Below are 22,405 nucleotides of genomic sequence, written 5' to 3'. Positions count from 1 at the left end.
AAACTAAGGAACGCTAATAGAGAAAAGTTGGGGGGGGGGGGGGGGGGGGGAGCAGTGAAGTACACAGCTTTCAAAAATTGTCTTTACCCCCAAGAACTCTAAAAGGCGGGGGAGGGGAACAGATCCACCCCAATGTCACCAATTTGTAAAGGGTGCACCCTGTCCCAAACACAAAATTGTGTGAGAAAAAAAACCATCAAGAAAATGAAGAAGTCCCTCTTAATGGTGGAGCTGGCTAGATGACAAACCAAACAGATGAGCACTGCAGTGTGTGGAAGGTCCCTCTCCTGGGGTGCTTCCCCAAATGGTTTACTTGGTACTAAACAGAAAGCAGGCCTGGTTTCAGTCTCTTACAGAAAGACCATCAGCTTCTCTTTCCCTGTCCTATCTTGTGTGGCTGTGGCAAGGGTTTATGCTTGACTTCGGCTGAAAGGCTGAAACAGTTAAGATGAGATACTGAATTTGTGACAAAAGGCAAGGAAATATTCCTTCTCCCTCCCCTACCAAGGTACTCTCTGTGCAAAGTTTTAAATTACTTAAATCAGTCTCATAGGAAGATGATCCAGCCATGTGCTCCTGGGCCTGTATATCAATGAAGTTTCTCAGCTCTTGGCTCTTCTGACCCTTGTTGGAATTTTACATGTAGCTCAGCTATGAAGCAAGAACAGCTGTCTGTCTATTTTCTCAGAGCACAGACTTCTGACTCTCCCTCTTGATAATTAGTCCTTCAGGAAAAGAACTGATTGCAGACTTGCCAGATATACTTCTCTCTTCCTGGTGCCTGGCTCCAACTCCTGGCTATCCATGCCCTCACACATAGACAGAGCCAGCCAAATTGCACCTTTCCTTCCTTAAATAATCTCCCAGCATTTCTTTGGCTTCCTCCTCTGCTGGCTATGTAGTGCTGTTCTCTCTTCTCTAGGCAGGCTAAACAGTACAGATCTTTTCTCAACTTGTTAACAGTGTGAGTGCTGGATGCTGGTTCTTGCAGAACATTATTTGACATATTTTTATATTCCTTCACCTTGGCTGCAGCAGCTTGCAGTCTCTGCAGGGTAGAAAAATCATTTTTGGCAGGTCCAAAACACATCACTCAGGTACAGACACAGCTTGGTCCACACTGTAAGGCTCTAACGCATGATAAGCTCATGGGGGCAAGAACCTGGTTTATAGTAGTTGCTATATCTAGGTTCTACCCCTCTGCTGGATTTCCCAGGAACAGTTACTTACAGTGCTGTATCAGCAGCAACACCACAGGAACTGTTTGTGTGGCCCTCTATACCCCCTATAGATTATGGAGCAAAGGGGCAAAAGCAGGTTTTACCCCTTCCCAAACTTTACACTATTGCAAGAGATCAGAAGCTTGCTTCCTCTCAGTCTCCAGACTCCTCACCCTTCTGACAAGTATAATCTCAGACTGCTGTAATCCATCTCAGCTCTACACCACTGAGGCCACGTCTACAAAGAAGTGCCATAGCAAATTATTCAGTCTACTCATTACTCTGACATCCTCAATATGTTCCCCACTGGGAGGAGCACAGGCCTAGTGAAGAGTCAACAAGCCCCTTTCCATAAATATATTTTGTATAATTTTCCAACCTTGCTTGTGTGTCTCTACAATTTATTGTGTTGTTTTGGAAGATTTATGGGTAGAGGATCTCAGTATCAGTATTGGGAAGGAGAGGGAAAGGATATCTCAGGGATGGGGAGAAAGGATCAGGGATGAGAAGAAGGGAGGGTTGTAACTGCTGCTCCATGCAGGTTACACCCATTCAGAAATGGTACAGCTAAGGTTGCAGTTGCAACTGGAGGTACCACCATTATCCTCTCCCTACTGTAATGGACACTACGATCACATTACCAGTAAGCCCTTAGGTTTCCATTATCAAAGGATAGAGCAGTATAGTTTAGAAAAGGGGGCGGAGCCACTCGGTGCAACCCCTCCCTTGAGGGTGCTGGGATGGCCAGCCTCCTGGGAGTTAATAAAATCAACTTGTAACAGTGAATTCTGGGGGCAGTGCAGCTTTGAGTTGGAGTTAGAAGGAAGTGTAGGAACTTCTTCCTTTGTTGGGTTTTGGGCCTACCGTTGGACTCAGGTACCATCTGCCTGCAGTTCTTGGGCAAGGTTGAGGGAGTATCCTTTTCAGTCCACTAACTGGTTGGCTGGGTTGTTCTTGGGATATTTTGGGGGTATTTTTATACTTTTTGTGGTAAGAACCTTGTAAGACACATGGGCCTCTCCTAAGCACGGGGAACCACCATGTTTGGGGAGCCCAGAGATAGGGAAGACCTGCCCTTCAGAGGTGGTGACCTGATGCATGGAACAACTCTGGTGCTGGGATCAGTTTTAGGGTAAAGAAACATTTTGGTTAGAAGATCTAGTAGGAAGAGTTTTGCTTCCCCTGCTTCCTACCCTGAGAAGGAACATCGAGAGTTGCATGTGCCAGGGGATCCCTTTCCAACTTGGGATTTGAATATTGTGAGTGAGACTGAGAAGGACGGAGAACGGTGAGTAAAATCAAAATTGAGTTACATCTGAGCACCCCCACTTGGAGTCTTCAACCTTGGGAAGAGAGCTAACTGGGAATACTGTGCAGAGACTGTGTAGTAGATTTTTGGCCAGCTGGAACGGGGTTGTCTGACCCAACCAGAATATCTCTGCCTACTTGGGAATCTCATTAATTCAACCCCTGAATGGTGAGTGCTTCCCTTGTCCCTGGACCAAGATAGAGAGACCCTTGCACAGAAAGAAAGAGAAAAAAGAAATAACAGCCATCTGTAGAAACCAAGGGAATTAAGTTGAACTGTGGCATTATTTCATCTGACCACTCATCAGTAAAGGCTTTGATTTTGGACACTCAACCCAAAATCTCCTGTGTATTCTTTCTGGCACTTACAGCATCCATAGTGTGAGGAAAATTGTACACAAGTAAGAATCACCCCTGTCACATCGAGCCCTGAAAGTAAAACTTCCCCCCCCCCCCCCCCCCGGCCTATAAAGGATCCAGCGGTGGAGGAAAGAGGAATAGTGAGAGAGTTAGCCAGTGAGTGGTTCCAGCCCTGAAGAGACTAACAAATTCTTTTATGGCCCCAGCGGGTTGCAGTCTGCACCCAGGGATGGGGGTTACACTACTACAAGGCGAATCAGTGTGGGAGAGATTGGGGGGATTTGCAAAGCCGCACACCGACCAGCCGCCACTTTCCTGACCTGGCTCAGCCCCTGGTGATTCCTGTGATGATTTCATGGGGAGTGACAGATTTTGGGTCCCTTTCCCTGGCATTGTAGGGGGACGGGGGCCTGCTAAGAGCGCTTTGAATAGTTTCAGGGGGAGAGATGGTCCGGGACAAAACAGAAGGAACACCAGATATTGACACAGGAGAAAAAGAAAAGCCTGGAGATCTCAGGGCTTCTACTTTTTGCTGAAAAAACAGGTGCTCCCAAGGTAAACAATTCAGCAGAGAGAATGGCAGAGCTGTCAGTGTCTACCCATTAGAAAAGGCTCCCTCACCCACTCTACAACTTTTTTGTTTCTTTATCTTCATCCACCAGCCTCTGACAGCTGACCTTTAAAGCTCCAGAGAGCAGCTCCAGCAGGTGATTTACTAACAGCTGTGCCGGTCAACAAAATAAAAGAGGTCAAAGGGCAACCCAGGATGGAGCCTGCCGCTGAATCCAAGAAACAAATTTAATTAAATAATGATGCATTACACTCTTTATTGATTTTTTTTTTCTTTCCTCTTCTCAGTTGTCTGCCCCTTACTCTGGCGCGGTGTATCAGATAATAAGAAGCAGAATCTCCCACTTGCAAAGGGAGGACTGAGATGTGTGTGAACAGGTGGGGGGGGGGGGAGAAGGAAGCGAGAGAGGGGGAGATGGTGGGAGGAGAACACTGGGTAAACAGAGCAAAGTAACAGCTGAAAGCACACAGCATTACATCACATGCCTCCATATTCATGAGGTGCCCTCTCTGTTCCTTTTTTAACCATTAAGGTGAAACCCCCTTTGCCCTCTGCAAGCCTTTCGCCTCTCCCCTCCCCCGCCCAATAAAACCTACAATCCGTTGGATAGAGCAATGCTACAACCTCCATTTCTGTTCCTCCCTGTTCACTCCCTGGAGCGGGGGTCAGCAGCTGAGGTGGCTGCAGGTAGGATGCTCTTCCTTTCTGTGCAAGAAATTGCATTTTGAAAAACTACTAGGTCTACATTTGAAGGGTCATTTTCAAAAGCCATTTATGCGCATTAAACCCGGCTGTGGGTGCGCAAATGGTTGTTCTCAACGTGGCCTGGGAGCAGTGCGGGTAAAAGTATATGCTTTGGGGAAGAGGCATTTCCCAGTGAGGGAGCTGCGACTTCTGGTGCTTGCTTTTTTGATTTGAAAAAACTATATATATTTGCATAAGTTATCCCGCAACAGGTTATGCCCCGCGAACAGCAAGTGTAACTTTGTAGGAGATGATCTGTGTGCAGGCTGGCCATCCGAAGATTTCCAAAGCAAACTTATGTACAGACGTTTGCTTTGGAAATGCAGTAAAATGTCTGTTTGTGTGTGTATAAGCTGCAGGCAGATGATAGCACAGTTATAAAAATGACCCTCCCTGAGTGCATGCACAGCGGCTGGGATGCTAACATTTTATTTTTCAGAGTTCTACAAAAACAAAAACCAAAAAGCACAATCCTTGCGGGGGGGGGGGGGGGGGCCTACAGGGTCATTCTATAGCATTTTGTAAAATGTTACTGCATAACATAAGCTCAGGACATTCACACTCTTAGTAACAATGAAGGGACCTTCATTTTCAGTTTTTATTGTTCTTTGTTTTTCCAGGGAATTTATCACGATTTATTATGATGAGAAACAGGCCCGGCTCTACCAGGTGTGAATACCGTGCATTTGCACAGGGCGGCACACTCAGGGGGCGGCGGAAGAAGAAGTACCCCATGAGGCCGCTGGTGGACCTTGTCCCATCAGTGGCCAAGAAGAGGAAGAGGCCCGCGAAGCTGCTGGTAGAACACATCGCACCGTAGGTCTGGAAGAAGAGGAGGCCCACAAGGTTGCCAGTGGTCTCTAGTCCACCAGCGGCCTGGAAGAAGAGGAGGATCTCGAGGCTGCCAGTGGACTCTATCCCATTAGCAGCCCAGAAGAGGAAGAAGCCCGTGAGGTCGCTGGTGGTCCCCATCCCACCAGCAGCTGAAGAAAGAAGCAGGAGCCCGGTCTCCTACTCCTTCTCATGCTGGTGTACTCTGTCCATAACACATGTAGCTAGCATGTGCTCTATGCTGATCTCACGATGCACGAGATCAACATAGAGGAAGTGCTAGCCTCACGTGATTTGATTAGCGCAGGGGCCTGCACACATGGAGGAGCAGTAGAATGGCTCCTGCTGGTGTTTGTGTGTGAGAATGAATGAGAACATTACTGGGGGCGGGGGGTGATGTATGTGAATGAGAGCCTTACTGGGGTAGGGGTGTGGTGTGTGTGTGAATGGAAGCCTGACCTGGGATGGGTTTATATGTGTTTGTGTGTGCAAAGGAACCTGACCAAGGGGTGTGTGTGTGTGTGTGTGTGTGTGTGTGTGTGTATGTATGGGAACCTGACTGGGGTGGAGGGGGGGGGGTTAGGAACTTGTCTGGGATATGTGTGTGAATGGGAGTCTGACTGGGCTGTGTGTGACTTCCTGTGTGAAATTGTGAATAGGAACCTGACTGGGGTGTGTGTGTGTATGTATGGGAACCTGACTGGGGTGGAGGGGGGGGGGGTAGGAACTTGTCTGGGATATTGTGTGAATGGGAGTCTGACTGGGCTGTGCGTGACTTCCTGTGTGAAATTGTGAATAGGAACCTGACTGGGGTGTGTGTGTTTGTGTGTGTGTGTAGGAACCAGTCTAGGGTATGTGTGTGTGAATAGAAACCAGCCTAGGATGTGTGTGTGTGAATGAGAACCTGCCTTTGGGAGGGGGGGCGGGGCGGTTGTGAATGGAAGCCTGACTGGGAGTGGGTATGTGTGTGTTTGAGTGTGCAAAGGAACCTGACCAAGGTGTGCATGTATGTGTGTGTGTATATATATGGGAACCTGACAGTGGGGGGTAAGAACTTGTCTGGGGTATGTGTGTGAATAGGAGCCTGACTAGGTTGGGTGTGTTTCTGTGTGAATGGGAACCTAACTGGAGTGCGTGTGAATAGAAACCAGCCTGGGGGGTGGGGGGAGTGAATGGGAACCTGCCTGAGGTGTATGTGTATATTTGTGTGTGTTTGTGTAAGAACCTGTCTGGGGGTGTGTGTGTGTGTGAATGTGAAGCTGCCTGGGGTGTGTGTGTCTGTGTTTATGGGAAGAGATGGTACAGTCTTACACCGGACAAGGTAGTGTCCTGGAGACTTGGGCGCCAAAGGAACGAAGGCAGACAGGAGGCGCCCGAGCAAGAGCAGGCCGAAGTCTGAGTTGACCAAGTCCAGGAAGTAAGCTGAAGAGGTGTCAAAGGACAGGCTTAAGTCAAGGCTGGCGGCAATCTGGAAGCAGTGGCAAGCAAGGCTGAGGTCTGATCATGGAGAGTGGCAGTAACGTAGTCAGGTAATGCAGAGGTCTGGGTCTGGAGAGAGGCAACGGCGTAGACAGGCAATGCTGGATCTGGAGAGAGGCAACGATGTAGTCAGGTGAAGCAGAGGTCTGGGTTTGGAGAGAGTCAACGGCATAGTCAGGCGAAGCAAATGTCCGGGCTCGGAGAGAGTCAATGACGTGATCAGGCGAAGCAGAGTCAAAGTCCGTATAGGCAATCCGAGGTAAGGTGCAAAGCAGGAATGTAGGAACAAGGAGACAGGAACCAGGATCAAATGAGGAGCAGGAACGCAGGAGTGAGACGAACCTCTGAGGCGGCAACGAGTACTCAACCAGCGAGGAGACCTGTTGCAAAGGCAAAACTAGGGAGCGGAGCCTGCGGTTAAATACTAAAGCTCCGCTGACGTCATCATCTGGGACTGCAGCTTGGTTCCCGCCGCGGGCCCTACATAAGCATTGGTGATACGCACGGCACCAAGTAGCAGCATCTCTCTGCGGACCACGGAGTGAGGCCCGACAAGTAGCAATGGATGTGGTGGCTGGACCGGGAATGCCAGGGACTGCAGCTGAACCAGAGGCACCAGGGGAGGATGGAGCTGGCGGCCCACCGCCGATAGAAAGGAGGAACCAGGAGCTGGAGTTACTGCAGAGAGGTAAGGGGCCGTGCCGCAGGTCTGCCGCGGACGGCACGTGTAACACTTATTGGATATCTGTGTTTGCCATTTTGAAATAATTTATTGTTCTTTGGGAAAGTTTTAAAATTTTGTATGAGCTCTTGATTATTGGATGTTATTCTATTCCTTAGATCATTGGAAATATTCTTTTTTATATATTTATTTATTCATTTTCAATTATATATATCAAGAATACACTTGAATCAATAAACAATGAGACAGTTAAAAGAGATCATAAAGGTATTCAAATAATACAAAGGAAACACACATTTATCCTATTACATTACATTTCAGTCCTCAATAAGGAGGATCGTAATGTTATTTTAGAAAAAAAGAAAGACAGAGAAATTCCATTCCAATAAAGAAATAAACTAGCACTGGGGGAAATATATTCTATCCAATACAGATCATGACTGGTGTTCTGAAGAACTGCCAGCAAGTAAGGAGGAAGAATCTGCTAATGGCGGAGGTTTATCACTCAAAAAAAGATATCAGCTGTGAGGAATGAAAGAAAACATATGAAATGCTTTGATATTTTAGAAGACATTTACATGGGAACTTTAGCACAAAGAAAAAGGGCTCCTAATTCCAAAACCCAAGATCCTAACAATAGAAATTGCCTCCTCTTCTTCTAGGTCTGTCTAGAAATGTCAGGGTAAACTCGCCCCCTGAAATTCAAAAGCAATTCCATACGATGGCGAAAGAACATTATTAGAACCCAGTCTTGGTCCGATTCTAGAAGGAAAACAGCAATTAAAGTAGCTGGAGTAGCCACTTCACCCACAGAGGATTCAAGAATTGTAGTCAAATTCAAAATTGATGATCTAATTGGAGACAAGGCCTGCATGTTCTTATCGTTAGGTAAATTATTTTTATAAGGAGGTAAATAGTAAACCCTTGAAGTCATGGGTAAAGCTTGTTCAGGTATTTTTAGAATATCCATAAAGTATTTCTTCAACATATCCGTAGAAAATTATCCAGGATCCTTAGGAAAATTAATGAACTGAAGGTTTTTTCCTCTGATTTGATTTTCTACCTGCTCCATCTGAAATGAGAGATATTATTTTTCTTTGAGCAAATTTTGTTGCAGAGGGACTCAGTTGTTTCTTTTAGAAACTTACTTTCAGTTTCCAGCATGCCCACTTGCATATCAAGGTCATTTACACACTGAATGACTGGGTTAATTTGAACAGAAATATTATTGTTCAAGAGTCTTAATTGCCTCCCAAATAATTTTTAAAGGAAATGTGGTAGTTCGTAGCCAATGCTGAAGGTCGCAAATTTATTGTCCCCTCAGATTCAGCGGGCTCCTCGACTCTTTGCTGCCTTGCTTCTTTTCCAGCCCAACTGCCCAATGTTGCCACAAATGTTCAGCGGCTCCAGGATGTCTTCAGCTAGATCTATGGTCCCAGCATTCGCTGGCCAGCACCAAGTTACATTGCATTTCGAGCAACAATGCCTGGGTAGGATTCGTGGGTGTGATCCAATCCTCCAAGGACAAAGATCGCAGCATCTTCTCAAGGACTCTCCAAGGTCTCTACTCCCAGAGGTCCGATTGCAGGTCTTGGGGAGGGTGCAGCTGGGACATCCCGCTCCCTAGCTTTCCACTTATGAACCGAATGAGGCATATCCAAAAGGGAATAGGTAAGAGACAGCCTCAACTACGACGTGCTAGTGCAGTCATCTTGGATCCTCCGGAAATATTCTTTTTATAAGTATGATTTTACTAATATGATTGATCAGGGGCAGATTCCCGATGACGACCAGCCCGGGGATTCGCCGCCCCGGCCGGCCCAGGAGATACCAGGTGGTCTGCCAAGCATGGCTCTGTCACAGCTGCGCTCGGCAGACCACTTGACTGGAGCAACCGGCCCACCGGGGGATGCTCAATCCTCCGATAGGCCAGTCCGCCCCTGTGATTGATTTCTATTCCTTGATTTTATTGTTTGATGAATGATTTATAAGGACGTAATGTTTCTGTTTCTCCATTGCTGCATTGCGTACGGAGTCTGGCTTGTTGTGATTTCCAGTTCAGTTTCTGTTTATAGTTTATAGTCTCTTTATTCTGTATTTGGTGAGGGTGAGTCTGTGTTCTGCATGTTTAACTGAGGTGGGTTATAAAAAAAACCAAACCAAAAAACAAGGAGTGGGGCAGTACAGATATTGTTCACACAGGGCAGTAAAAATGCTAGTTCCAGCCCTGAGGAGAAAATCAGTTGAAACAAATGAATCATTATTTTTCTGAGTAAATATCAGAGTTTACTTTGGTGGCTAGAAGCCAGGACAATAAAACAACATTAACAGATTCTTCCAACCACCCACTCAGCAACATTCCCCTCTCTGCCCCATCTCCTGCCTAGCATGCCCCTCTCTCTCTCTCTTCCCACCCCACCTACAATCTACCTCTCTTCTTCCCCTTCTCCACCCCCCCCCCCCGCCCCCCACTTTGCATTACTGTGCTTCTGCTTTTGTGCACAGCCAGGGAGCCTGCTGGGAAGTGTTTCTGGTAGACAGGGCTTGATTCAAATGCATTCCTGGTACCAGAGAGCAGGTAGTTTGGCTGAATAGTGGGGGAGGAGGAGGGACTTGAAACACAGCATGGGCAGCACTGGAGGGTGAGCGTTTTCACTGGTGGAAGATGGGACTCGAAACACAGCATGCACTTTAGCCCACACTGGCTTCCAGCAGTGGCTGAAGGTCTTGAAACAAATGCATATGCAGCTCTGGAGCAACTTTTTAATCAACCTAAAATTAGGGTGAATAGTGGTTTAATTCTCATATTTGGAAAAAGGCAGCAATTTATGGGTGAAAACTGGTTTAAACTAAAAACGAAGGACCCTAAAATATGGTAAAGACTAACACTTTGGAACAGAGGAAAGTTGGATTTATAGATCCATTTTTTTATCCAAAGAGGATGCCAGTGTTTCTTCTGTAAGGCTGGAGTGTTGCGCGTCCTGGCTGCGTTGGCACAACGGTCGGCGCTGCTCACCTCTCACTTCCTTCGACCAGCTCCGAACACCTCTCCCTTGCGACTGCAGCCAGTTCACGGCGTTCTCTGGCTCTCAGTTCGCCATCCTCCGTGCAGGCCTCACGGCGGAGCTCCCGTCGGGGCTCCATGTTGTCGGTGTCCTCGGCCATGCCCCTAGGCGCATGCGCGGCTGACGTGCAGCCCTTTAAAGGGTCCAAGGTGGGAAAACCCGTGGGGGCGTTTCCCAATGACGTCATATAGACTCCCTACTTAAGGTGAGGCCCTGTCCCCAGGACCTCGCCTTGGCAATCTGGTCGACACCGTTGGTGTGATAATTTGCCTTCGTGTTCCAGAGTCTCCTGTTCCAGTGTCTCCTGTTCCAGCGTCTCCTGTTCCAGCATCTCTGTGTTCCAGTGTCTTCCATTCCCAGTGGCTCCGTGTATTCCTGTATCCTTACCAGGTAGTACCTCTCCAGACTGACCTTTGGTACTGACCTCTGCCTGCCTGACCATTCTCTTGTCTGCCGCCAGGAACCAACCCTCGCTTGCCTTGACTATGCCCAGACTGATTCTGGTATTGACCCCTGCTTTGGCTGACCTCTCCTGGACTGATACTCTGGTTCTGACCCTTGTGCTTCACTCAGACACTCTCTTCTGGCCTCCTGGGACCATTGGGCCAACCTGCTTGGAAATCATCCGTGGCTTCCACTTAGCTAGATCTACAGACACTGCCTGTTTCGCCCAGAGGACCTCCCTGAACAGTTGCCTCCCTGAGGTCTCTGGAGCTTCCGGTTCAGGTTTAGCTCATCCACTCTGCATCAGCCACGCACCCTTGCTCGTGGTGGGCACAACTCTCCGCTACCTCTCCAGGAGACCACCAGAGGCCCACCTAAGTCCAGGCGGTCCGGGTACCCAAGGGGTCAATCTGCGGAAACCCTGGACTGTTTTTGGTGAAGGTCCAGTTAGCCTCTGTCTCCTTGTGTGCTCTGCCTCCTGGTGGCAGGCGCTCTCTGGGTCTGACCAGAGGGCCGAACTAATCCTGCACCAGGCCAAGGGTCCACCTCCAGCGCAACAAGGAGTCTGCATGCAACATGTACCGCTGGCATTTTCAAAGTGAACTTCTGCCAGTCTTGGCTATTCGGCCTGGTAGGCACATAGATTGACTAGCATCAATAGGTTGAGTTATGTGCAGGACGTTCCAACTTCACCCCCTTGGAACGTCTCTCTTCAGTTCACGCAAAAGTCTGTGTGTAACCGAGTGATGCGTATACATTTACACGCGCAGAGCCCCAGTCTATGTTTTTACATAAAGAGAACCAGGCTTTCTGCTTGTAAATGGCTTTCAAACTCAACCCCACAAAGTACTAGCTCATAAAAACAGGCAGCCGATGAGCTTAACCTGTACTAAAGAATTTTAAGAAATGGGAACATAAAGAGTATGTCTATTATAAAATATACAATTATAGCTGGGTAACTGGAGGAAAAGGAAGCTAATGTAACTTCCTCAATATGTCATTGAGAGAATTAAAGAGTTGCGGAAATTTGAATTTGCATCCTAGAACTTCCACTGACTCTTAAGTTCAATAATCTAACCGCTAACTCATGTCAGAACATTTTAGATAACACCTGCAATGATCTGAATATTGCCTATATGTAAATGTGATAAATAAATTAGGAGGGCAACTTTCAAACTGTGTGCAGAAGTGTAAAGTGTATGGGTACATTTTGTCTGCAGTTTACATCAATTTTCAAAGGGAAATCATTCTTTTTGAAAATTGCACCGGTAAATATACTGTTATGATGCCGCTCGCGAAGCTCATCCTGTGAGCTGCCTCTCACCTCCCACGCCAGTCAGGCCAGCACCCAACCATCTTCTCTTCATGTTTGTGGCCCGACACCGCTGTTGTCACTTCTTCGTGGCATGGAGCCGCCGCCGTCCACGGCAGGAAGGGCCACTACAGCTTCCTCTCCTTCACGGCAGGGAGACGCTGCCGGGACGCTCATTTTTCTGGCCCTGGTGCTGCAGCCATCTCTGCCATCTCGCAGCAGGAGTGCTGTCACCATTGCTTCCAACTATGCGGCAGAAACGCCACCAAAACTGCTGCTCCGCTCCTGCCTGTCCCTGGGCCCTGCATAGGTGCCTCTTAAGAACATAAGAACATGCCATACTGGGTCAGACCAAGGGTCCATCAAGCCCAGCATCCTGTTTCCAACAGTGGCCAATCCAGGCCATAAGAACCTGGCAAGTATCCAAAAACTAAGTCTATTCCATGTTACCGTTGCTAGTAATAGCAGTGGCTATTTTCTAAGTCAACTTAATAGCAGGTAATAGACGTCTCCTCTAAGAACTTATCCAATCCTTTTTTAAATACAGCTACACTAACTGCACTAACCACGTCCTCTGGCAACAAATTCCAGAGTTTAATTGTGCGTTGAGTAAAAAAGAACTTTCTCCGATTAGTTTTAAATGTGCCACATGCTAACTTCATGGAGTGCCCCCTAGTCTTTCTATTATCCGAAAGAGTAAATAACCAATTCACATCAACCTGTTCTAGACCTCTCATGATTTTAAACATCTCTATCATATCCCCCCTCAGCCGTCTCTTCTCCAAGCTGAAAAGTCCTAGCCTCTTTAATCTTTCCTCGTAGGGGAGCTGTTCCATTCCCCTTATCTTTTTGGTAGCCCTTCTCTGTTCCTTCTCCATCGCAATTATATCTTTTTTGAGATGCGGCGACCAGAATTGTACACAGTATTCAAGGTACGGTCTCAACATGGAGCGATACAGAGGCATTATGACATTTTCCATTTTATTCACCATTCCCTTTCTAATAATTCCCAACATTCTGTTTGCTTTTTTGACTGCTGCAGCACACTGAACCGATGATTTCAATGTGTTATCCACTATGACGCCTAGATCTCTTTCTTGGCTTGTAGCACCTAATATGGAACCTAACATTGTTTAACTATTTTCCAGTCTCACAAGGTCTTTCTGCAATTTATCACAATCTGCTTGTGATTTAACTACTCTGAACAATTTTGTATCATCTGCAAATTTGATTATCTCACTCGTATTTCTTTCTAGATCATTTATAAATATACAAGCCGTAAAGCCCGTTAAAACGGGCTACATCCCTCTGTCTCTCACCTCCCCCTCATTCTCTCTCCCCTCACCACCCCCCTCCCCCACCCACTCCTCTCCACCCTCCCTCTCCTCTCACTCAGTCCCCCCTCTCCCTCCCTCCCACTCACTCAGTCCCCCTCTCCCTCCCTCCCTCCCACTCAGTCCCCCTCTCCCTCCCTTCACCCACCTCCATTTCCTCCCGGCGCCGTAAGCGCGACTTCCCGCAACCCTCACCCGGCTCCATTAACTCCTCCCGCTCCTGCCGGCAGATCTCGGGGGGGGTCACTCCCGCGCGCGCGGCAGTGACCCCCCCGAGATCTGCCGGCAGATCTGGGGAGGAGAAGTAGCGGCACCGCGCGCGCGCGGTGCCGCTACTTCTCCTCCCGCTCCTGCCGGCAGATCTCGGTGGGGGGGGCGCGGGAGTGACACCCCCCCCCCCCGAGATCTGCCGGCAGATCTCGGTGGAGGGGGGCGCGGGAGTGACACACCCCCCCCCCCCCCCGAGATCTGCCGGCAGATCTCGGTGGAGGGGGGCGCGGGAGTGACACCCCCCCCCCCCCGAGATCTGCCGGCAGATCTGGGGAGGAGAAGCAGCGGCACCGCGCGCGCGCGGTGCCGCTACTTCTCCTCCCGCTCCTGCGGCCCCACCGCCATTTTTTTTTCTGATCGACATCCTTGCCCGCACATGCGCAGTAGAGCTGCGCTCTACTGCGCATTTGCGGGCCGTCGGTCACAGGCCATTTATAAGGTAGATTGAAAAGTAAGGGTCCCAATACAGATCCCTGAGGCACTCCACTACCCGCTCCCTTCCACTGAGAAAATTGTCCATTTAATCCTACTCTCTGTTTCCTGTCTTTTAGCCAGTTTGCAATCCACGAAAGGACATCACCATCTATCCCATGACTTTTTACTTTTCCTAGAAGCCTCTCATGAGGAACTTTGTCAAACGCCTTCTGAAAATCCAAGTATACTACATCTACCCGTTCACCTTTATCCACATGTTTATTAACTCCTTCAAAAAAGAGAAGCAGATTTGTGAGGCAAGACTTGCCTTGGATAAAGCCATGCTGACTTTGTTCCATTAAACCATGTCTTTCTATATTTTCTGTGATTTTGATGTTTAGAACACTTTCCACTATTTTTCCTGGCACTGAAGTCATGCTAACTGGTCTGTATTTTCCCGGATCGCCCCTGGAGTCCTTTTTAAATATTGGGCTTACATTAGCTATCCTCCAGTCTTCAGGTACAATGGATGATTTTAATAGGTCTGAAATTTCATTTTTTAGTTCCTTCAGAACTCTGGGGTGTATACCGTCCAGTCCAGGTGATTTACTACTCTTCAGTTTGTCAATCAGGTCTACCACATCTTCTAGGTTCACCGTGATTTGATTCAGTCCATCTGAATCATTACCCATGAAAACCTACTCCAGTACGGGTACCTCCCCAACATCCTCTTCAGTAAACACCGAAGCAAAGAAATCATTTAATCTTTCCGCGATGACCTTATCTTCTCTAAGTGCCCCTTTAACCCCTCGATCATCTAACAATCCAACTGACTCCCTCACAGGCTTTCTACTTTGGATATATTTTGAAAAGCTTTTACTGTGAATTTTTGCCTCTACGGCGAACGTCTTTTCAAATTCTCTCTTAGCCTGTTTTAACAATGTCTTACATTTAACTTGCCAACGTTTATGCATTATCCTATTTTCTTCTGTTGGATCCTTCTTCCAATTTTTGAATGAAGATTTTTGGCTAAAATAGCTTCTTTCACCTCCCCTTTTAACCATGCTGGTAATCGTTTTGCCTTCTTTCCACCTTTCTTAATGTGTGGAATTCATCTGGACTGTGCTTCTAGAATGGTATTTTTTAACAATGACCATGCCTCTTGCACACTTTTTACTTTTGAAGCTGTTCCTTTCAGTTTTTTTCTAACAATTTTTCTCATTTTATCAAAGTTTCCCTTTTGAAAGTTTAGCATGAGAGCTGTGGATTTGCATACTGTTCCTCTTCCAGTCATTAATTCAAATTTGATCATATTATGATCACTATTGCCAAGCGACCCCACCACCGTTACCTCTCTCACCAAATCCTGTTGTCCACTGAGAATTAGATCTAAATTGCTCCCTCTCTCGTTGGTTCCTGAACCAATTGCTTCATAAAGCTATCATTTATTCCATCCAGGAACGTTATCTCTCTAGCGTGTCCCGATGATACATTTACACAGTCAATATTGGGGTAATTGAAGTCTCCCATTATTACCGCACTACCAATTTGGTTAGCTTCCTTAATTTCTCTTAGCATTTCACTGTCCGTCTCACCATCTTGACTAGGTGGATGGTAGTATACTCCTATCACTATTGTCTTCCCCGACACACAAGGGATTTCTACCCATAAAGATTCAATTTTGCATTTAGTCTCATGCAGGATGTTTATCCTGTTGGATTCTATGCCATCCTGGACATAAAGCGCCACACCGCCTCCCGGGTGCTCCTCTCTGTCATTGCGATATAATTTGTACCCCGGTATAGCACTGTCCCATTGGTTGTCCTCCTTCCACCATGTCTCTGAGATGCCAATTAAGTCTATGTCATCATTCACTGCTATACATTCTAATTCTCCCATCTTACTTCTTAGATTTCTGGCATTAGCATACAAACATTCCAGGTTTGTTTTTTGTTTGTATTTTCATTCTGCTTTTAAATTGATAGGGATAAGTTAGAATTTTTTAGCTCAGGTGAGTTTTTAGTTACAGGCACTTGGGCTACTTTTCTTATTATTGGACCCTCACTATCAGGATGCCCTAATTCTAATGCATCATTAGTTTCCTTTGAAGATACCTCTCTCCGAACCATGCGCTGCTGAGCAACTGTCGGCTTTCCCCTTTGTTCTAGTTTAAAAGCTGCTCTATCTCCTTTTTAAAGGATAGCACCAGCAGTCTGGTTTCACCCTGGTTAAGGTGGAGCCCATCCCTTGCGATGTATGCAGTCTTTGATAGGATCCCTTAATTTTGCTTGTAGGGTGATACCTATGGGGAGGGCATTTATTTGTAGATTATCGTATGCAACGAGGGATGTGAAGACGGCTCATCATTTTATTCGCATTAAAAACAGTGTGAAAGAGGAATTGGCTGTGTGGGAAATATTCCTGGCCTCGTTTAACGGTGTGCGCATGATCCCATCAGAAGAAGAGAGTAATAGTGATTTGCAATTGTACTCGGATGCGGCAGGCGGTGTGGGTTTCGGAGTGTATTTTCAGGGTAGTTGGTGCGCTCAGAAATGGCCAGTGGAATGGGGGCAAAACGGGATCACTAAGAACATTACTTTCCTAGAATTGTTTCCCATAGTGGTAGCAGTAACAATTTGGGGACAACAGTTGCAAAATAAGAAGGTAGTCTTTTGGTGTGACAATTTAGGGGTTGTGCAGGTTATTAATAGACAATCAGTCAGTTGTTTGAATGTTTCAAGACTGATGCGGGAGCTGATATTGTTATGTTTGCAACTAAATATGACAATAACGGCGAGGCATGTGCCAGGTACTCAGAATTTGATTGCGGATGCTCTTTCTCGTTTCAAGTGGGATGTTTTCTGGGAGTTGGCTCCGGGAGCGAGACAGATGGGAGAGGTTTTCCTGGATCATCTATGGCAGTTGGGAATGAGGAAGTGTGGCAGTTAATTCAGAAATCCGTGGCTCCTGCTACTTGGAAGGTGTACGCAACGGGCAGGGGAGTAGTGTCGAGTTTTTTGCAAACGGTGGGGGTGGATGGAGGGACCGGTGCAAGAGCAGGATGTAGTGTGATTCATTATGTGGGCAAAAGGGCAAGGGTACTCGTTAGCTTCAGTTAGAACTCAGTTGGCGGGCTTCACCTTTTTTCAAAAATTAAGGGGTTGGGGTAATCCGTCGGAAAGTTTTCTGGTACGGCGAGTGTTAGGTGGTTGGGGACGTTCTAGGGGAAGGGTGGAAGATAGGAGACGACCAATTAAGTACGAGCATTTGGTAGTACTAGTGAAAAAAGTGGGAGTAATATGTTGGTCACAGTATGAGGCGTTGCTGTTTCGAACGGTTTTCATTCTAGCCTTTTTCGGTGCTTTTAGAGTAAGCGAGTTGGCTGCGCGTTAATCTGCTAGCAGAGGGGCGGGTTTGCAAGTGGAAGGTGTGCGGTTATTTGCACACAAGGTACACTTGTGGTTACATCGGTCAAAAACAGATCAGAGAGGTAGGGGGCACTGGATAACATTGGTGCCAGCAGCGGATGAATTGGTTTGCCCCATCAGGATCATGTATGAGTTTTTGCGAGCACGGCCACACATGAAAGGCTTGTTGTTGATTCATTCAAACGGTGCGCCATTGACCATATTTCAATTTTCTACAGGGTTGAAGTTAACGGTGAGGTCGTTGGGGTAGCAAAGTGAATGCTTTACACCGCATTCATTTCGTATCGGAGCGGCAACTTCGGCGGCTGAGGTGGGATTTACTAGTGGGCAAATTCAATCAATAGGGCGTTGGAGGTCCAAGGCCTTTCGGTATTACGTACGAAGTTGAAAAGGGGTGCAGGAAGTGAAATTCCAGGATAGTAAAGATAGTTTTTGTCTTTCAGAAACGGATGATGTGGAAGGAAGATTAGAATGTGCCTGGGTTGTGGGCCATTCTTTGGTGCGTTGGGCATTTCATCGTGCAGAGAGGCGTCCATATGGAACGAACCTGGATTTGGATGTTCGAAAGTTTAAAGTTCTCTGGTTTTTTAAAGGGGGTATGAGGTGGGAGCAGTTAACAACTTTTCTGCAGAGGTTGGTTGAGACACATGGTTACCCAAAAGTTTTGTTAATTCATTTGGGGGGTAATGATGTCGGAATTTTCTCATGTAGGCAATTACTGGCAAACTTGAGAAAGGATTTAGTGGGCATCATGAATGCGATGCCTGGGACCCAAGTGGGTTGGTCGGATATAATAGTTCGGATTAAGTATCATAAGTTACACTTAAAGAAGAACGGGGTTAAAAAACTAAATAGACAAATTGGGAAGTGGCTGCAGCAGCACGGGGGATTTTGGGTGAGGCATGATTGGTCGTGGGAAACTTTGCCAGGATTGTTTCGGACCGATGGAGTACATCTATCTGATGTGGGAGTTGATTTGTTTAATAATACTCTGCAGGAAGGTTTGGAACAGCAAATGTTAAGCAGGAGTTGGGCCGCAGTGGGGGACAAAGACAGCTAAGTGATCTTTGTTGTGGCAGAAGCTTGAGCCCTGAGTTATAAGTTTGTATTGAATGATAAAAGAAATGGTGGGGGGGGGGGATGAGAATCTCGTGTAGTTTGGGGCTACTGCACGGGACGGCTAAAGAGCAAGGGGGGGCCGATGCTCTGGCCGCATGCTTACCCTCGCTGGAGCCGAGGCGGGGTAAGCACTTTGTAGGGATGTGAATCGTTTTTGAACGATTAAAATTATAGTCAGATAATTTTAAAATCGTCCAAAATCGTTAGAGTGCACGATACAATACAAATGCCCCCGATTTATCGTCAGGGGCATTTGTATTGTATCGTTAAATAGGGCGCGGGAAAACCGGCACACCAAAAAAACCTTAAAACCCACCCCGAACTTTTTAAAAAATCCCCCACCCTCCCGAACCCCCCCAAAATGTTTTAAATTACCTGGGGTCCAGTGGGGGGGTCCCGACGCGATCTCCCTCTCTCTGGCCATGGCTGTGTTGAGAGAAATGGCGCCGGTGGCCCTTTGCCCTTATCATGTGACAGGGCAAAGGTAGCGCCGGCGCCATTTTGGTTCCTGGTTCCCGACGTCACGCGTCCAGGAGATCGCCCCCGGACCCTCGCTGGACCCCCAGGGACTTTTGGCCAGCTTGGGGGGGCCTCCTGACCCCCACAAGACTTGCCAAAAGTCCAGCGGGGATCCAGGAGTGACCTCCTGCACGCAGGCCGTATTGCCAATCTTCAAAATGGCGCCGGCGCTACCTTTGCCCTCACTATGTCATACGGGCAACCGTCGCCCGTATGACATAGTGAGGGGGCGATCTCCTGGACGCGTGACGTCGGGAACCAGGAACCAAAATGGCGCCGGCACTACCTTTGCCCTGTCACATGATAAGGGCAAAGGGCCACCGGCGCCATTTCTCTCAACGCAGCCGTGGCCAGAGAGAGGGAGATCGCGTCGGGACCCCCCCACTGGACCCCAGGTAATTTAAAACATTTTGGGGGGGTTCGGGAGGGTGGGGGATTTGTTTTAAAGGTTCGGGGTGGGTTTTAGGGTTTTTTGGTGTGCCGGTTTTCCCGCCCTCCCCCGATTTACGATTTTTAACGATTTTTTAAAAAAAAACAACACGACGATAAGATTTCCCTCCCCCCCAGCCAAAATCGATCGTTAAGACGATCGATCACACGATTCACACCCCTAGTAAGCAGAGGGGTGGGGGTGGGTGACAATACGGCTTACCATTGGGACGAGGTGGTAAGCGGATGAATAAGAAGAAAGGGAGGGGGAATGGGAAGGTTTGGTTTTTTGGATTATTGTATAAGTTAAGGTCTCAGGGCAAGTCATTTTGAATAAACTGCGGCCTGGTGTTTAAGCCCTTACCTGCATTGTGTGGTTTTGTACAGGGGGAGGGGGAAATAATAGCGAGCTCAAGTCTTGCATACCTATGTTAATACTAAAGCAGCAGGTGCATTTAAGAGCAGACAGAGCAGAATGATTCCAAATTACACCTGGTAACTGACAAGCAGGTTGTTAGTACAAACAAAAAAAAATACTTTGCAATGTCTATATACAAATGCTAGAACTCTGAAAAATAAGATTGGAGAGTTAGAGTGCATAGTACTAGATGAAGAGAGAGATATAATTGGCATCACAGAAACCTGGTGGAAGTAGGACAACTAATGTGACACTATGATACCAGTATATAAACAATATCGAAGTGCTAGGAATGATCAAATTGGTGGAGGGATGGTACTATATATTAAAGAGGGCATTGAGTCAAACAGGATAAAACTTCTGCAGGAAACACATGCAATGTTGAATCTTTATGGATAGAAATTCCAGGTGAAAGGGGGTATAAAATAGCAGTGAGGGTGTATTTCGTCACTTGGCCAGATTGAACAGACAATGAAATGGTAAAAGAAATTAGGGAAGCTGCAAAATCAGCAGCACAGTAAAAATAGGTGATTTAAATTACCCCAGAAATGACTGAGTTTCACATCAGGACATGCTAGAGGGGTAAAGTTCCTAGATGAAATAAATGACTGCTTCATGGAGCAGCTGGTACAAGAACAAAAAAAGTGGGAACACTATTTTAGACCTAGTCCGTGAGAGGTAATAGTGTTGGAGCCATTTGGCAATAGTGATCACAACTATTGAAATCAGCGGTCTTACCTCTAGCCCGGGCCTCCCAGGGCTTCCTTCCGACAACATGGCCGCCCTCCCTGGCTCAAGCACGCAAGCCCGCTGCAGCGTAGCTAGGTTGATGCTGCCGCTAGGCCAATGCCGACACTACTGCTCATCACTAGGGAATCTTTTAGGCGTGTACACACCTGACCCTTGCAGATTTAAAGGGCCCGTGGAGGGAACCCCCATGGCATCCTCAGATGACATAATGGAGTCACCAGTATTTAAAGCCTGCCTGAACATCTCTCCAGTGCCTCAGCAATAGGCTGACTCCATGGAGTAGTACTTTGCCTCTGCAATCCTTGTTTTTGATCCTTGCTTCCTGGTTCCTGATTCTGATGTGTGTTCCTTCTGAGTTCCTGTGTCCTGTTTCTGGTTCCTTGGCAGTCTTGTTTGCCTTCTGAGTTCTTGTCTTCGTGGTCAGCCTTCCCTTCTTCTGTCTTTAGCATTTCGTCTTGCTCTTGTGGTTCCTCGTCCTCCTCCTCCTCTTTGTTCCTCGTCTCATTGGATTGGACTTCTGGCTTTGACTTGGATTGAACTTCTCAAGACATCGGATTGGATCTCAATGCTGTTTGACCTCCGCCTGCCTCTGACCATTGCCTGCTTACCATTCCTACTCAAACTGCCTGCCCTAACCACTACCTGAACCATGATTCTGAGTGAACTCCACAGCCTGAACCTGTTTCCATTTGTCCACTGTCTGCCCTGACTGCAGCTTGTTCTGACTCCACTTTCTTCACTGTGCTGACCTGGAACCTCTTTTACGCAATGGATCTTCACCTTCACAGAGGTCCGCGCCTAAGTCCAGCTGGCCCTGGCACCTGAGGCTGAACCTAAGGGGAACGAAGGATGGTATTGGTGAAGCTCCATTTGGGCCTCTGCTCCAACCAGCTCCAGCTGCTGATGGCGGGGACCTGCAGGGCTCCTCCCTGCAGGTTGCACCAACTCCATCTTGGCCTAAAGGTCCACTTCCGCAACAACAACATGATCAAATCTGACTTAATAACTGGAAGGAGGACACTAATGAAATCTTTCAGAAGGGTGTCTATGATAAAATTAAGAAAATGTTAAGGAAAAAACTTAAAGGAGAAGCTGAAAAATTAAGAGTTTACATCAGGTATGGACATTGTTTAAAAATATCATCTTGGAAGCCCAGATGAAATGAATTCCACATATTAGAAAAGGTGGAAGGAAGACTAAACAACTATTGGCATGGTTAAAAGATGAGGTGAGAGAGGCTATAATAGCTAAAGGAACATCTTTCAAGAACTGGAAAATGAAGACAACAGGAAACAACAAAAGCACTGACAAGTTAGATGCAAAGCATTGATAAGGAAGGCAAAGAAAATTTGAAAAGAAGCTGAAAGAACTGAAAAATGAAATTGTGGACCTGCTATTAATAATTTATAAACCAGAATTAACATTGTCTATGGTACCTGAAGGCTGGAGGGTTGCAAATGTAACACCAATTTTAAAAAGGGATCAAGGAGTGATTCTGGAAACTACAGACCAGTGAGTCTGACATCTTTGCCAGGCAAAATAATAGAAACCATCATAAAAAACAAAATTGCTGAACATATAGGCATAATTTAATGGGACAAGGCCAATATGGATATAGTCAAGGGAAGTTTTGCCTCTCCAATCTGCTACATTTTTTTGAGGGTACAAATAAACGTGAATAAAGGTGATCCAGTTGATATAGTAAATG

At 46.9% G+C, this 22,405-nt stretch overlaps 1 long non-coding RNA gene across 1 annotated transcript in view; it reads left to right on the top strand.

Moving 5' to 3' along the window:
• The first annotated feature begins 6,357 nt into the window (after positions 1–6,357).
• LOC115090620 overlaps positions 6,358–22,405 on the top strand; it is a 62,015-nt gene continuing 45,967 nt past the window's right edge. The window contains exons 1-2 of the long non-coding RNA XR_003856431.1: positions 6,358–7,201; positions 8,520–8,866. This is a non-coding gene — a long non-coding RNA (uncharacterized LOC115090620). The remainder of the gene's footprint in view (positions 7,202–8,519; positions 8,867–22,405) is intronic.

Source organism: Rhinatrema bivittatum, chromosome 4 (assembly GCF_901001135.1).
Source record: "Rhinatrema bivittatum chromosome 4, aRhiBiv1.1, whole genome shotgun sequence".
In the NCBI taxonomy this organism is placed as follows: Eukaryota; Metazoa; Chordata; class Amphibia; order Gymnophiona; family Rhinatrematidae; genus Rhinatrema; species Rhinatrema bivittatum.
This window is presented reverse-complemented; position numbering and strand designations above follow the sequence as displayed.